The 17,994-nt window shown below is 40.2% G+C and overlaps 1 long non-coding RNA gene across 1 annotated transcript in view; it reads right to left on the reverse strand.

Annotated features, from left to right (window-relative positions):
- The window catches only part of LOC308509755, a 158,842-nt gene that overhangs the window by 81,805 nt on the left and 59,043 nt on the right, over positions 1–17,994 (reverse strand). The window contains exon 2 of the long non-coding RNA XR_013995249.1: positions 8,763–8,860. This is a non-coding gene — a long non-coding RNA (uncharacterized lncRNA). The remainder of the gene's footprint in view (positions 1–8,762; positions 8,861–17,994) is intronic.

Consider the following 17,994-nt stretch of genomic DNA (forward strand, 5'->3'; position numbering starts at 1 on the left):
ATGCCTTGGCTTTTATTAGTTAGGTGGGGAAGTAAAGGAGATAAAGCTTGTCAATCTCAAGATCTGTGAATTCCATACACTGTAATAGAAAACTGATTCAAGCCAATCACCCTTGCCTGCAGGCAGCTGGACTGTAAATCTCAGGATATTTGTACTTCCCCAAGGGACAAAACCTCTATGCATCTGAATAGATGGAGAGCACATCATTGAATCTCTTCTTTTGCAGGTGTTGGGAAGGAATGCAGCCACAGAGGCAGAGGCTTTTCTTAGCCTGGGGAAGGTGGGGGGCTGTGCTCACCTCTGTGAACCTCCTGGGTTCTCCTGTTGGTCCCCACTCCACTGCACCTGGCTTGAGTTGTCCCCCACGTGGAGAATCTTACTCATCATTGGAGGACCAGCCATCTTTTTGGGGCCAAACAGGGAGACATGAGATGCAAATACAAAGGTTTAGCAAAGCCCCTAAAAGGATCCATCTCTCAGACTCTCTTTGGGGGCAAGTACAAGGATACAAACGGTTAAGCTGCTGCGTGGCCACATCTCTCCCTTTTTTGATTTTGAAGTATGAGAAACACAGACCCTGTAGATTTTTCTTTCACTTACGGCCCATCAGAGGACTTGTTGTAAAAAAAAATAAACATAAAACAATAAACAGGATAGCAATAGCACCAGTAAATCCTCCACCTAGGGTTTTCATCCATGTGAGTGGATTCAAATGAGATAGTTTTCCCACAGCTGTGAAAAGTGTCTCCTCTCCTGTGAGGAGTGAGGAGTGAGTCTTCCCACACCTTAGGGACATGGATGGGTATCTGTAGATGTCTTCTCTTCTGTGGGCTGTCGCTCATGGTATGGTTTGACACAAGGACCAGGAATCCACAAAGGTTTTTCTTCAGGACTTGGAGAAATACAAGCAAAGGCTCGTCCCCAGGTTAATAAAGTTCCTAGATGACACTGATTGGTTTGAATGTCCTTCCACCAAATAGGCACATTTTCCAAAGGTTTTGGACTCTGGAGACTATTGAAATGTCTCTCAGCTGCAGTGTGTCCAAGGTGAACCTTGAATTAAAAAAATTTAAAGTAAACATGGCTCTTGCTAATTGTGTCTGTGGGGGGGGGGTCTCCTTTTTCTCCCCCTTTTTGTTTTTGTAATTGTTTTTTTTTTTAATATTAGCATGTTCAACAATGGCTTGAACTTGTGGGTTGTAAGGAATACCAGTGGTGTGAGTAATGTGCCATTCAGCACAGAATTTTATAAACTTGGCACTAACACATGTAAGGCCATTGTCTGTTTTGATACAATTATTGTGTTACCATTATTAAATCTATCTGTAACAACTGTAAAGCCTTGAGGAATAGGAGCCTGTCTGAGTTTTTTAGGTAAACTCTAAATAGTTTTTAGAAGAAACAACTACTATTTTACTTGGTTTTTGTCTATTTAAATGAAGCACTCTGGTGTGAGCTCTTGATATGAGTTCTGAGATTAACTTTAGACAGCTTTGAAGTGCCTTAGTAAAGTTGTTAGGCAGAAAAAGCCACTCTATTAGGTTCGAACGATTAGCACCCTAGGCGAATGTGGAGTAGGGAAAATTAGCGTTTGTAAAGGCAAGAAATATCAATATGTTGAACTTGAGCGTCCTGATTTTTTTTTTTTTAAATCCCAGTGCCTTATGTCCTTGTTGAGACAAGGGCTGTATAGGTTAATTCCCTGATTAAATTTTCCTAAACCCATTCTTGGTTGATATCCCATTTGACTCATAATCTGTTGACTCTGAGGACTATATTGTCCAGATGGTATCCAAATTTCTGCCTTCCATTGTGTAAGTAAATCTCGACCCCACAAATTAACTGGAATGTCTGCAACACAGGGCTGTAAAAATCCTTCTTGTCTCTCTGGCCTGAGGCAGGGAAGAAGGCAGACACTTTTTGTTAGAAAAATTTATGTCTGTCCTGTGTTTTTAAACCCTCTAGTTCCCCCTTTTTGAGTTTTTTCTTTTTCTTAGAGAATGTTTTTCCCTTTTTAGCTGTCCAGGTAACAGATGAGGACATTATAATTTTACATATGCCCCAGTTTTTGTCATGGGGGCCTGAGGCTGGCCCCACCTCTCGTTTTCCTGAAGAGGGATCCCATTTTTATGAAAAACTGATCTGCATTCAGAAGCCCAGTGATTTTCTCTTTGGCATTTAGGGCACAATCCAGGAGGTCTAGGTCCCGTCATTGGCATTCTCATATGCCACTATTTGTAAAACTATCCCAGTTGCCTGTATGGCTACCTGTTTGTTGATAGCATCCTGTAACCTGGCAACAAATTTCGAGTATGGTTCTCGAGGACCTTGTAAGATTTTTTGAAATGACATTGGGGCTTTACCCTCAGTTTTAATTTTTTCCCATGCCATTAGGCAAATTCTTTATAATTGCTCAATAGCCTGTTCATTCATTCTTATTTGATCTTGGGGGTTTTCCCAATGGCCACTCCCTAGCAATTGATCTTTGACAATAGCTATATTGTTAGTCTGATTAAGTCTCGCTTGGGTTTCTGCACCATCAATCCACCAAGTTTTAAATTGCAAAAACTGGGATGAGGAAAGACAAGTTTTGGCTAGGGTGTTCCATTCTGTGGGAGTTAATCTATTGGATTCCCATCAGGTGTAACAGGCTCACAAATGACAGCAGGAAAGGCAAATGCCTGATGTCTCCTTCCAGTCTCACCTGTCTTATACCTTGTAGAGAGAACTGCGGCAGAGACTCCCAAATGACAGGAAGGTGCGCGCAGCAGAAAGAAAAGGATTGGCCTTTTTCTTTTCCTGCTGCACGGGTGAATCCCATTCACATGCTGTAAAAGCCTGCAGCTGCAGATCAGGGGAGGAAGCTGAGGCCTCCAACGATGTGTATACTGTGGGAGCTGTCAGAGACACTTCTTTTTTTTTTTTTTTTTTTCAGATTTCTGTCCTTTTTTTTGTCCTGTGTCTTTTTCATCAGCTTGTAAAGGTTTTAAAACTGACCAGATTAATCTCCACGTATCCCAGATGGTTACTGGGAGAGAAACTCCTATACGATATAATTCACGGAGTTTTGTATCAACTTTTTCCCATGTTTTTAAACCTAATGTCCCTAAATTTGGGAACAAGGGCAATGAGTTTCAATTACTTGGAGAAGCTCCTCTAATTTCTGATCTGACACTCGAGCTCCTCCTGCCTTAAGAAGGTACTTGAGCAAACAAATATAAGGCCTATATCGGCTATTAACATTCCCCGTTATGTACAGAGAAAAGGATAGAGAGGAAGAATTCGTTCACTCTGGACTGACTGATTCAGATGCCCGTCTGGCCGGGGCCCTTGAAGGATTTTCAGGTCTTGTCTTAGCGAAGGTGCTCCTGTATAAATCCCAGCAGATCAATGCTGTCAGGCACTAAGCCACCATTATGCCTTATGACGAGACCCCAGAACCGCAGATTCGGGCCCATTCAAGCCCAGTAGTCGAGACCGTGGAGCCAATATCACACACTCACACATTCACACCCTTGCACACAGAAAGAGAAAATTCCCCCTTTTTACTTTGGTTAAATTCTCCAGGAGTTACCCTACTTTCTTCCAGTAGTTGTCGCGACCTCTCCTGGGCCTTGTGCCGTGAAACCTCTTTGAAACCTTTTTGTATTCCGACTCGAAGTCAACCTTTCTTCTCCAGCCCCACAAGTGAGTCCCAAAATTGGACCCCAGAATTCGGGGTGCCCCACGTTGGGCACCATATGTCACATCCAGCATGACAAGGGTTGTGGGGAGCGAGGACAGCGGCACAGGGTTAAGAAAAGACAGTAGCCATGAATAGAGTTTAAGTGCAAGGGCCAAGAGAATGGCAGCCTCAAGGTCTGGGCTGTGGTGCCTAATCTGGCCAATGCCTTGGCTTTTATTAGTTAGGTGGGGAAGTAAAGGAGATAAAGCTTGTCAATCTCAAGATCTGTGAATTCCATACACTATAATAGAAAACTGATTCAAGCCAATCACCCTTGCCTGCAGGCAGCTGGACTGTAAATCTCAGGATATTTGTACTTCCCCAAGGGACAAAACCTATATGCATATGAATAGATGGAGAGCACATCATTGAATCTCTTCTTTTGCAGGTGTTGGGAAGGAATGCAGCCACAGAGGCAGAGGCTTTTCTTGGCCTGGGGAAGGTGGGGCACTATGCCCACCTCTGTGAACCTCCTGGGTTCTCCTGTTGGTCCCCACTCAACTGCGCCTGGCTTGAGTTGTCCCCCACGTGGAGAATCTCACTCATCATTGGCTGACCAGCCATCTTTTTGGGGCCAAACAGGGAGACATGAGGTGCAAACACAAAGGTTTAGCAAAGTCCTTGAAAGGATCCATCTCTCAGACTCTTCTTTCTTTGCGGGCAAGTACAAGGAGTCAAAAGGTTTAGCTGCTGTGTGGCCACACTTTGGTAAAATGTTCATTTTGTTCTTTGATTGTGATTTTGAGTTCATTGAACTGCCTGTTTTGTTGCATCTCATTGAGTTTTTTCAGAACTGCAATCTTGAATTCTCTGTCATTTATGTCACATATTTCCATGTCTTTAAGTTCATTTTCTAGAGACTTTTCATTTTCTTTCTGAGCTGCCCTATTGTTATGCAGAGCAATTAGTGAATTATTATTTGTCTTCCTAGGTATCTACATAAGTGACTTCTGCAACAGGTTGATAGAAAGAGGTTTTTCTTTTACTTTCTAGTAGGCGTTGGTGAATGTTTTCTTTTCTCTCCTGTTGTAGGCTTTTATTCTTTCACAGTAAAGCATTATATTTTTTCTTGTACTGCTCCAGCTTCTCATGTAATGGGGGGTTCCCTGGGAGATGGGCTTCACCTTTGTGAGTGGATCACCTGGGTCACAGGGCACTGCCTCCACGGGGGGAAGTAGAGCGCTTCTGAAGTCCCAAAGCTTTTCCTGCACCAGATTCCTGTGTGTGTCCGCAGCTCTGTTTATCCCTGTGGGGATCTGCCCAGATAGGTGTGGGCAATGGCAGGGTGGGTTTTGAGAGGTGGCTCCGAACAATGGTAACTATGAGTGCGGAGTTGTCTTCCCCCCAGTTCCTTCCCTTTTGCTAGAATTAGTTGCACTGTGAGTCTGGCTGTGGGGCTCCAGTTCTCAGAGTCATAAATATTCTATTCTTTTGATATGACAGTGCTGCTGTTTCTTCTGGAGTTCGCATCTAGCACTGGGAGGGTAGAGGTAGGGGGAGCTCTGGGAAACCAGGAGGGGTCGGCTAGGCTCCATGCCTATGTTTTCTGTCCTCTGCTTGGCAGTTAGGGCTTAAATCACCGTTCTCACACTTCTTCCCTCAGTCTTTGCTCTGAGTTGTTATATGCTGATCCTTCAGGAGGGACTGTGGGCTGTAAGGGGTGCACTACCCTCTACTGTGACTGCTGTAAGTTCCAGAATGCAGGGAGCTCCATGTTTCCATCTGCCTGCACTTCCCGCTTTTCTCCTCTTCCGCTCGCCCAATTTGCCCACCTTTACATGATTCTAATTGTGGGTCTCTCAGACATGCCTGTGTGCCATACAGGAAATCCTTTGTTGAATTATAGCTGTTCAATTTGTTGTAAATTCCAGGAGAGATTTCAAGACGCACTCCTCACACCACCATTTCTGTGCCATAATCCAGAGATATTTTTTAAAAGTGGGTAGATGGAAGAGCTGTGCTGAATTGGAACAATCTTCCCTAAAATAATTGACTCTTCTTTATCTGTGTAGATATTTCTATTTTAGTGCCAGTAACTCTGTAACACACACACACACACACATACATCTTTTGTCTCTTGTTAGTCAATAAGCTACTCAAAGGCAAGAGCAATGTCCTTCCTATTTGTGTCCCCAGTGCTTGGCACAGATAGAGCTTGCCACCAAGCGGTATCTCCATAAAGGTAAGTGGAATGATCGAAGCCTAGTGAATCCAGATGAATTGAAATGAGGGAGGGTGTGCTTCATGAAAAGAGTACTAAGCAAAGAACTGATATGGGAGCCTACAGTTAGGCAAAGATAAGAATAAAAAATGGGAAACAAAGAATGATTTCATGATGAAGAAAGCTTTAAAACATAGGAGGCAATAGTCACCCTAATATTTGTGTGTATTATGCTGTGCTAAGGCCAATAAAACAGATCATTCCCAGTAATAGTCTCTCTCAGTTAGTTATATAATATCTTACAATTCCCCACCCATAGTATTATATGTTCCCTTTTCTGGATCTGGAGTACAAACTTCAGAAAGAACTGGCATACCCTTTATTAACTACAAAATAAAAAGTTTTCAAGATAAGAGGCTCCCTCCCTCCCATAGTTTCTCTGACATGCTGAGTCTCCCTGGGAAACACCTATACCTATAATAGTCTCTGAATTCTGTACTTGGGTTGGCACAGGCTAAGGGACTCAAAGCTCTTTCTCTGTGTTCTCAGCACTGTGTGACCTCATGTGGTTCTCCCCCGCCCTGCAATGGGGCACACTGGCAGCTTCTAGCTTAAAAGGGCCACAAACCCCAGAGTACAGGCGGAACCAGTGCATCTCTACTGTCAAAGGCCTCCCTGCACCCAAGACCAAAGACAGCAAGAATCAAAGCCCATTTATGCAGGCCAGTCATCCATGTCCCTCCTTAGGATTGCCACAGACAAAGTTACAACTATTCCAGCATTTCCCTGATGGAGGGGAAGGGTCAGGCGCATATTAGCAGGGTCTAAGCTGTCTTCTCCACTCTCATTCTTCTCTTCTGCAGATGCTTCTCTCACTCCCCAGCCAGACACTTTCTGCCTCACTTTCTGGAACATGAAAAATCTAGAAGGTTGGGCTTTCTTGATCCCTAGTAATAACCCATTCCTGCAGCCTCAGGCACTGAAATTTCTGGAATTTCCTCTTCACTCCTCTCCCCACTCATCATCCTCCCCTTCTACTCTCTTGACACCAGCACATACTCGAGAGAATTTCTGTGTGGGAGTGACTTCGTGATTAGCCACCTAGAGGGTGGGGCAGCACTTGGAAAGGGGCTTGAAACTGCGTCTGCAGAGGCTACATAGGGGTCTTGTTCAGAGAGCGTGCTGTGAGGGCTTCTTGGGAGAGTCGACGCTCACCTCAGAACACTATAGTTATCTATTGAGCTCACCCTCTTTGCAGTTACTTGCCAGCCTTTAGGGTCATACTGTGGTTCACTTGTGGTTAATATTCCAATAAGATTCTTAATTGAATATCAAAATGAAACCTCTATTCCTAAAATGCACACAGGTAACTGGCTCACTAAGCTTAACATAACCCCACTACCCTGTTCTATCCTGTCCTCTGCTAGAGTGGATCTGGGCCTTGACCCCAGGTGCAGCCTACTGAGAGAAGGCTTGACCAACAATGGATTGATTACCTCATTCATTCAGTTCCTCAGCAACCACTTATTGAATTATTCCTTAGGCAAGATGCTTAGAACCTAAAAGTAAGACAGAATTCCTACTTCCTCAAGGGACCAACAGTGAAAGAGAAACCAGTAAATAGGCAGTTACAATGGCCTGAAATAGGGCTCTGAGGGAGGTAGTCACAAGGTACTGGGGGCCCACCAGGAGAGGTCAGACTCAACTTTGGGGATGCAGGGAAGAAGTACCAAAAGTGTTAGTTTTCTGGACAAATTCCCAATTGGATCGTTTTTCTAGTACCCTTCAGTGCCCTCCTTATCTTATTACGATCCTGTTTCAAAGTGAAAGTGAACCTTGTCATGGAAAACAGTTAGTCCACATTCCACTGTTTCCTTATGCTTGGAGATTTAAAAGGAAGTTCTCCAAGAGGTGCACGTGTACCCCAGGGGTGCCAAATGAAGTGCTGGATAGAAGTATCCAAACATCTCCTGACATCCATTTTTATCTCTGTTTAAAAGTAGAAAAAGCTGGACTCTCTTCACATGGAACATGAACAGAAACGTAGGTCCTCACCTGATGTTTGCATCAGTCCCTGTCACACGAGCAAGAGGTGGTGAGGCACAGCCTTACTAACTGGTTTACTTTAGTTTCATGCAATGCATCTCTGGCTATGTGGGCCCCAAATTTACTGATTATGTTATCTATATTTTATTGATTGTAGCAAAAGAAACCACAGAGTAAGACAATTCTCTATGCGCTGAAATTAACAAGAAAGTGGAGGAACTAATACTCCCAACAGGAGCCACATTGGTAGGTAAAAAGAAAAATTCCTTTTTTTTTTTTTTTTTTTTAAACTATTAGTTTAAGGTGTACAAAGCACTTGTCTTATTAGAGAGACCACTTCACGGGAAAATTTCATTTTTCTGTTAACCTTTATAAATTTCTATTTTACTTAAAATGTATAGTGTACAAAATATGCCTGTACAACAGAATGTTCTCAAATTTATAAATACATAAATTCATAGTAGATATGTTTTAAAATGTTTCATTGATAGTGATTTTTCACTAAAAATGCATGTGGACCCTTGGTTTAGAGTTCCAAACCCCAAAGCAGGCAGCTCATCTCTGTCAGCTCATCTCTTGTCCTGTGTGGCTGGCTTCACCTTTTTAGTTCTCCACACTGGAAGCTCCAGCACACATGTTACCACTGGGACCACACAAGCAATGGAACCAGGAAGCAAAAGCAAGGCCTTAGGTAAATTGCCAATAGAAATCCAGAGGAACTCTTCTTGTTTCCTGGCTGGAATCTCACACAGGTATGAAAGCAACAGAAAACTATACTTTCCTGGATGTGGCAAGCCACTGTCCACCCAGGGTGACAGTTACGCTACTCACCTTCTGATCGGAGATGTCACCAAGATCCAGGATGGTTTTATGAAATGCTCTCTTTGATTTGGCTCCTGGTGGTTTGCAGTTTGAAGTTTTACCTTGTTCTGGAAAGAAATCATGTAAAACTATCATAATCTACGTTGTTTCTATTCTAGACTATGAATTCATTGGCTCCTGTCCAAACCAAACCTCAGTCCTGATTTTCTCAATATTTGGCCCACAGTTATAAACCTCAGAGAACCGTCCAGCCAACCTGGCTTGAATCTAAAGTCTCTTTACCCACATTTTACACAGCCCTGCTTTTAAAACAAGCAAGTCTGAAATCAACTGCTCACGAATCCCACAGCTTCCATTCAGTTGTGTTATATATGTAGCTTGTGTATCGTTTGTTTCGAAAAAAAGAAGAAAGATTACTTGATGATTCAAATTAAGTAAGTTTCACAGAACTGTAATGATCTTGGCAATCATTTTAGAAGTTGCAATAGCTAATCACTGTAGATCTAGCTATATGTCCTGACAGACACAGGGAGAACATTAACAGAAATCTTCCCACAAATTTTTTTTTGTAGCTTACTATTGCAATTTGCTAAATGTTCTCTTTCATTTTATGTAGAAAAGGTCATGATCCCTTTTCAAATAAATACCCTAATGCTTTCTACATATTGCATTTTAAAAACTCCTACATGTGTGCAAAATCCCAAATAGAAGCAATATTTACACATGGTAACATGTCACACGGTTTGCATCACGACATTGCAGAGTTTATAGCTCCTGTGAAGAATGTTGGCTCTGTAATGAATGCTTATATTGTGTGAACAGGAGAAATACGCCATATGTATTACACCCTATAAATGTAATACAGGAAATTAACATAAAGGCATTTGCAAAGTGAAAGTTTATATATCTCTCTCCCATGTAGGGTTCTAAGACTTGCCTTCATCCCTGAAATACTGGACAGGGATGCCTTATAAGTCCACATGTTGATTCTTCATCATTCCTGTATACACTCTCAAATACATGGAAAGGAAAAGTCTCCATTTGTGTTTTTTTTTTTTCCTAATATTTATTATAGCACCTGGAACACATAAACAAGAGATGCTGGTAGTCAGACCTCTGGCGAGATTTAGAGAGTAAGGCATAAAAAAGCTTGTGTGGTGCTGCCCTCCAGGTGGAGCCTGATAGAAGAGAGTGAGAAAAGTGTTCCACCTAGGCTTCTTGTGTACATGCAAGGCTTCCTGTGACGAGCTAGTGACTAATGCTCCCAGCTGGGTTCAGCCTATCATATGGTTTAGATGTATGCAGATGGATAAACAAAAAGGAACACCGTGGTTTGTTTTAGGTTCTGTGGCTGCCAGGCCACAGGGCCAAAGAAGGTAAGTCTTAAACACAGGCAAGAAAAAAAGAAAGGAGAGTGAGAAGATAAGTACATGTGTATTACAGGCTAATAGCAAAACCCCTTTAAACTTGAGGTTTAAAAAGTAAGGTGAGAGGGTGAGCATGTCTTAACATATCCAGAAGGCTATTTATATAAATACTATCATTTTCATTGCAAATTGTATAACCTTCCATCTCACTTTGTGGTACAGGAAAGAGACACAAACTGTTCTTCTGTGCGATGTTCTCAATAGACCATTGTCCTTATCAAGGCCAGTGAAACTGAGTTTCATACTCGATTTGTGGATTTTGAAACTGAGTTTCTTATTCACAAATCAGGCAGAAAGTTGAAATGCTGATTCCTAAATTTATTGAGAGATCATTGAGGGGTTTATCTCCTGGAAGGTAAATTAGAACATCTTGTGGTTAATTCATTGCCTTATCTCACTGTCTTTATTTATTTCACAATACTGTCGTTCATCTAAGACACCATAAATTTCCATATTCACCCTTATTTCATGTTCTAATAAAAAGAACACACTTCAATTATAACTCTAAGAGCCATCATTGAAAGTTGCATACTGATTTCAGAGTGTTGAATGTGAAAATACGTGTGACTTAGAATTCATGAAATAGTGTTTGTAGGCCTATTAGATGCCAGGTATTGTTGAAACTTGTTCCTTTATTCATACAATGTACTGCCCAGATAAAGGACAAAATATCCCGTATTTCTGTAACACCTTCCGTTCTTCTTAGGGCTGATTGCCTGAAAGCCAGACCCTCTATCTATTGTCTTTCTCTTCAGCAAAGTAAGTTAGTCCTTTGTGCTTGCTATGTTTAACAACAAGTGAGCAAGTACAGTAAATTAAAGAAAATAGGAAGATAGTATGAATCTTCAAAACAGCAAGTACTTGAATTATATGGTTCCCCATTGATTCCTGTTTGTTTGCAAATATGCTGCCTGTATTTACTTCTTGTAAATAAATAGCACAAACTAGTTTATTTTTACAAAAATAAACATGTCTTTTCACAGATGGCAGTACATCCATGGTCAGAAAAAACAGAGGATATGTTGAGCAAAACGTAGATGGAGATCACACACTTTGAAGTTTGATTTTAAACAGATTGTTATCACCTACACTTCCTCAGAGAGAGAAACCTTAACCCATCTTGCTTTACAAATAGTATCTAGAGGAGTTTTACTCTGAGTGGAAAAAGTTTACCATATATGCCCTGAGACCCACTTCTGGAAGTGATCAAGACAGCTAGGTAAGATAGGCGAGGTTTGCCTGTGTACAAAAGTCTCCACTCTCCAGGCACTAGTCCCTGAGGGTTCCCATTATGGCCTTTGCTTTAATCCCTGTTCTGTCTGCTTAAATAGTCAAACCCCAAGCTATTGACCACCCATCCAACCAAAAGGAGTCATTTCTTTATCCCACTTCTCTGTCAGTAATACTTTTTTTCTTACATACAGAGTTGAGCCTGATTTCAAATTAATTATTTTCTTCATGTTGCTACATAAAAGGTTTATGTTAAAGGTAAAAACGTTCCATTGAACATGATGCACCCTATTGCTGTCCTATTCAGTCTTACGGACAACAGCCTTTTGAAAATGTTATATGTGGTATTTTGAGTAGTAACATGGTCTGTAAACTTAATGTGTAAAGTAAGCTCAAAAATGTCACGTCAGCCTCTGTACTGCAGTCACAGCATTGGTTAGGATAGCTCTTCAGTTCACAATACTAAATTATTTTCATTTTGATTATTTGATTGTTTTTATTTTAATTTATTCAATGATTCTGACGTTTGCAGAGTTGAGAGGTTAGTGGTTCTGTTTTTCTAGAAAAGTGGTTTGTTCAGGAATTAGCCCAAGTTCTCTTATCCTTATATCTCAACTGCAAGATTGGCTCCCTTAGTTCAGTCTTCTTCTTTCTCCTTACAATACATACAACTAATAATGTCTCACATGTGTATTATGCTTTGCAATTCCCAAATACTTTATCATAAATCATTAAATTTGAAATTCACAAAAATCTTTAAATGACCCAGCAAAGCCTTTAAGGCATAAAACTTTTCATTTCTATATTCATTCTTAGGGAGGGGAGGGGAAATATGTTCACTAGTTGCCACTCCAGGTTATTGTCAATTTTAACACTAAAAACACAGACTTAAAATACTCTTACTGCACAGACTTAAATAAAGTTTATTGTGATGACACACTATAGAATAAAATTTCTTCTCCTATGTAAATGACTAGAATGATTAAATTTCTTTCAAATGTATAAAAATAAAATATCAAAACACAAAGTGTCACTTATAGTTTGAATATGGTAACATGAACTTGACATTTACATCTTTTATTCTTGGAAATTACTTAAACAACATAAGAAGATTAAGAAATCAATGTAAACTCTATTTCCAGGGAAACTCAGGGGCATCTGAAATCAAACCAGGACATTCCAAAAGGGGCAGAAGTGGGTGAGAGTGGGCAAGATTCAGATCTCAGAAGGACTGGGCTTCAAAGATAAAGAGAGTCCTTAGCTCATCTGGACAATAATGTCAAATCATTTGCAGACTTCTCCACAACAACTAATACCTATAAGATCCTAAAGGAAAGGAAAAATACTACCTGTCCTTATTTAATGAAAGTATGAAGGAACAGACAAAAAGTTTTGAACTTTCAAAAATACTCAGATAATATTGTTCCCATGGCCCCTTTTTGAAGAATCCAAGAGATATTCTAGAGGCACCAGGAGATGCCTGGAAGAAAGTGTTGGGGACAGAAATATGGCTTAACAGACCAGCTTTGAGCCTGGACCCTGTTTAACTGATGGATTAAGACTGACGTAAATCCGGGAATTATGTTTCCAAAACAGATTATGAATGTCAAAAACCAGAAAAAAAAATGTGGAAACATTAAAACTGACAAAGAAGAGAAGTGGGATGTGGAAAATAGTGTCAGTTCACTGATTTTCTTATCTTTAATAATTAAGAGGCTAAAATTCAAGGAGAAGTATAATTCCATTTAATAATGTAAATATGAATACTAACACTGATGTTTAACTGGTGAGTTAAATAAAATGTCTAAGTGGGTGGTGAAGAGAGATGGAAATAGGAATGAAGAAGAAATAAGTAAGAGGAAGCTTAGCTTGACTATGCGTAAAGGTAAATAGATCACACTTACCCACTGTCAAATTGGATCACAAAGCAAAATAGATGAATAAATTCATAGATTCAACCACGATAAAACAAAGATTATGGAAACAGTAAAATGAACTAAAGAGCCTGATTTTTTGAAAAAAATAGGTAACTTCTTAGCTTAAAAATTCTGGTATATACAATAAGAAAAAATAAAAGTAAAATGACCACAGACATAATTTAATTAAAATAATTAAATAAAATAAGGATAAGAAACTATTTTGCTTTATTCTATGTAAATAAATTTGAAACAGCATATTTCCCTGAAAATAAGACCGGGTTTTATATTAATTTTTGCTCCAAAAGATGCATTATGGCTTATTTTCAAGGGATGTCTTAGTTGTTTTAGGTACAATAATCTACATTTATTCATGTACAACAACCTACATTTATTCATTTATTCATGCACAAAAATCTACATTTATTCAAGTGAAGTCATGTCATCTTCTTCTGGAACATCGTCATAACTCTCCAAACCCCAAATTCCAGCTTGAATTTCTTGCAACTCCATTTCCTGTAGAATCATTGGCCCAATCTCTCATGTCCAGCAATAGAGCTCTCCTTAAATGAGCACTTCTTGTCCACGTAGCCTGCTCATAGTGCATTGGCAACACAGCTGTCAGTGATTTTATCCCATGAATTCTTCACCCAAGTCACAATCTTTTGCACGCCCGGCTTCACAAAGTTTCCACACCGATTTCTCTTCATTCTATTTTCAATGTAGTCATTGATTTCCATGTGCAAATGGTTTTTGAATGGCTTCTTTGCAATATCAAGAGTCTAGAAATAGGCAGTCATTCCTGGCGTCATGATTCCTGCAGGAATCCTTATTTGATCATTCTTCTCTCTGCAAGGACGTTCTTCATGTCATTAGCACGGTGGGTGCTCGCTGAATCCCAGACTAGCAGACCTCTTTGGCCACCTTGCAAAACAAGTAGCAACATTAAATCCACCCACTTCCTTATAACTGATGGTGTGCACCAGCTTTTTCGGTTTCAAGAACATCAATGTCTGAAACACATTCAACCTTATCTATCTTGCCCTTAGTGATGATTAGAGGTGGGGCTTTCTTTCCATCCAGACGAATTGCCAAAATACAGATAACACCTGGACTTTCATAATCAGTGGAAGGAATGTAGATTGACGAGGCACCCCCTGATTAATTGTTGTTTGAGATTTTTGGCCCATAAACACTGCAGTTTCATCCATAGCAATCATGTTGGAGAGTTGGTATTTAGAAAACTCTATGCCATCAACAAAGGACTTGAATGCAAGTGCATGTTTAATAACTTCAGTATCTTCTAACTTGAACAGTGTTGTCGATCTTAGAGATAGTTCATGTCTCTGAAGGAAGCCATCCAGCCAGTGTTGTGATCATTTGAATTCTTCTGGGGATATTTCTAACTGTGGTGTCATTACAAGAGCAAATGCTTGAATATCAGCCCTGGGCACAACCAAAGACTTTGCTCTCCTGTCAGCAATCCATTCACGATGATTTCTTCCAGCTCAGGAAATAATGGCTGCCGTCCTGATCCACACTTGCGCTTCTTAGCATTTCCCTCATCCACCTGTTGACTTAGGTTATCATACTCTTCTAGTCATTTTCAGACCATTCTAAGATCCAACTTCTTCTCTTTGCAGAAAGCCATGAGATTCTTGCCCTGGGAGTCCTCCTCGATTACTTTCTTGTACTTGACGGAATAGCTCCTTTTTTTGCACTCATCTTGTCTGGGGGTCAAAATATTATTCCCTTTAAATCTACCATTAAATTAAGTGTTAATTGAAGACTTGTGAGACAGAAGTGGCAACAAAAATAATGACTGTTAGGAATGATGGTCCACACAAAATCGACGAAAAATTGCAGGCACCAAAATTCAGAAAACATTTCAGTATTTCACAGGAGTGCATTAAGTATGTCTGTTACAACACACAATGTATTGAATTATGAAGATTCATATCAGACACAGCCACATCTATTTCTTACCAAGTGCTCACAGTATTCGTGCGTTGTGTCTGTACTCCAATTGATCATTAGACAATAAGTCTCAAGTTCATTTGTTTACATTGGCGTTTACCTCTCGTCCAAGGGCGCCTGCTTGGATATTTAAAAATACTTAATTATAATTTATATTATCATTTATTTTAAGTATTAATGTCAATGATATTTATTTATATTTAATTATATATTAATATTATTTTATAATTCAATACATCCCTCCTGTGTTTCAAAGAACAAACTAAATGTGACCCTCTGGTTGATGATCTTAACTGGGGCTTATTTTTGGAGTAGGGCCTATATTAAGAGCATCCTGAAAAACCATGCTAAGGCTTATTTTCTGGTTAGGTCTTATTTTTGGGGAAATACCGTAGAATGAAATGTATACTTCCATAAGAAAACATGATATGACAAATTGAACTCTAATGAATCTAATCAGACTAATTGTAACAGATATAAAGTTTTTAAAAATTTATCCTTTATGAAAAAGAAAGGCAGGCTCAAATGGATCCTACCATACCTGTAAGGATCAGGTCACTATAATGCTATATAGAGAATAGAAAAGAAAATAGTCACAAATTGTTTTGATGAAAGAGCATAATATTGAACCTAAAACCTGACAAAAGACCTCTCTCTCTCTCTCTCTCCATATATATATATATATATATATATATATATATATATATATATATATATATATGTATATGTATATATACACACACACACATATATATGTTATACATATATGTATAATATATGATGTATATGTATATATTATACATGTATTTATATATATGATACATATATATTTTTTTTCCACAATGCAAAAAATCCTAAATAAAATATAAACAAACAGAATTCAAAAGTGCATTAAAAATTAATAATGCCATGGGATGGATTCAAGATGGCGAAGTAGATAAATACTGTGCTTGGCTCATCCTATGAATACCTCAAAATTACAATAAATTATAGAACAATCACCCTGGAGAACCATCTGAAGTCTAGATGAACAGAAGTTTTATAACTAAGAATATAAAGAAGAAACCACATAGAGACTTGTAGGAGGGGCAGAGACACGAAATAGGCTGGCTCTAAACCTCTGTGTTGCAGCTGAAAATTGGGAGGGACATCTCAGGAACAGAGGTTCCCAAAGAGGAGCAAGGGACCCCAGCCTCACAACAGGTTCCCCAGGCAGGAGTACTGGTATCAGGAAGAGAAGTCTCCATAACAGCTGGCTGTGAAAAACAGTAGGGATTCCAACCGTCTGGGTGGGATGGAAGGCTCTGGGAAACCCAGATGTCCTCTTAAAGGGCCTACACAGACTCGCTCACAGGCACTGACCTTGGGCTCTGGCAGAGGGATGGTGACTTGGTGAGGAGTGGGGATAGCAGAGACATATGGGGAAAGATTGAGTTGTGTGGCTTCAAGATGAGGACCGGAAGGACAGTTGCCTTTTTTCCTGTGTGGGATCCTTCTCCCATGCAGCTGGCAGGCGTTTGCCAACTTTCCTGTATTGAACCCACCCCCACACCCATGGCCAAATCTGATTCTGAATTCCTCTGGTGAACTTGGCTGGCTCTACCCTGGTGACTCACTGAGACCCCACCACACCCAACTCTATATCACACAAGGCTTTATCAGCAGCTGAACCTTAGGGAAGCCAGCAGCTGGCAGCAGGTCTCTGAGTGTTGTGGCTTTTTGCAGAGCTAGCCCTACAGGTGGCATCCATCTTCATTTCACAGTGTGGCCTCTTCCATGCACCTCCAGGTACAGCACAGGCAAAGACCAACTGTGACCACTTTGTAGCTCCTACCATGTAGTCCCCACATGATCACAGGCACTGGCTATCCTGGGCCTGCACTGGAACCCCTCCCAAGAGGCCCCAGAACCAACATAATTGGAGGTTAGCTTCAGACCACAGCAGAGCATCAACTAATTGGCCCCACAAATGGCACACTAGAATGGCTGTCTCAACAGACACACTGGGGCAAATCTCACTATGTGTGTTAAGCCTGCTGTATAGCAATCCATAAGCTGTGATGTGGCCAAACCTCACAGCTAATCAGACTGAGAGTCAATCCCATTCATAGACATCACAATAGTAATCAAGGCTCAAATATCACAAGAAGAGTGTGATATTTGAACCCACACAAGAGACAATCCTGGAGCACCCAGTGCAGGTGACGAGGGAAACTGCCACTGGAACCTACAAGGCACCTACTACTTAAGGCCACCTAGCCAAAGAGGTAGATGTAAGGGATGTACCTAATGCATAGAAAACAAACATAGAGAGCAGTCAAAATGAGGAAACAAAGAAACATGTCCCAAATAAAGGAACAGGAGAAAACTCTATGAAAATAACTAAACGAAATGGAGGCAAGCAACCTATCAGATACAGAGTTCAAAACAATGGTAATGAGGATGTTAAATGAACTTAGTGAGAACTTCAACAAAGAGGTAGCAAGCATAAAAAAGGATATAGAAACCATAGCACACAAAAAAATAACAGTCAGAAATGAAGACTACAATAACTGAAGTGAAGAATGTACTAAAAGAAATCACAAAATGAAGCATAGGATCAAATCAATGATTTGGAAGACAAGGTAGCAGACAATGCCCAATCAGAACAGCAAAGGAAAAAATAACTTAAAAAATGAGAATAGTTTAAGA

The sequence above is a fragment of the Rhinolophus hipposideros genome (genome assembly GCF_964194185.1).
Source record: "Rhinolophus hipposideros genome assembly, chromosome: 17".
Classification (NCBI taxonomy): domain Eukaryota; kingdom Metazoa; phylum Chordata; class Mammalia; order Chiroptera; family Rhinolophidae; genus Rhinolophus; species Rhinolophus hipposideros.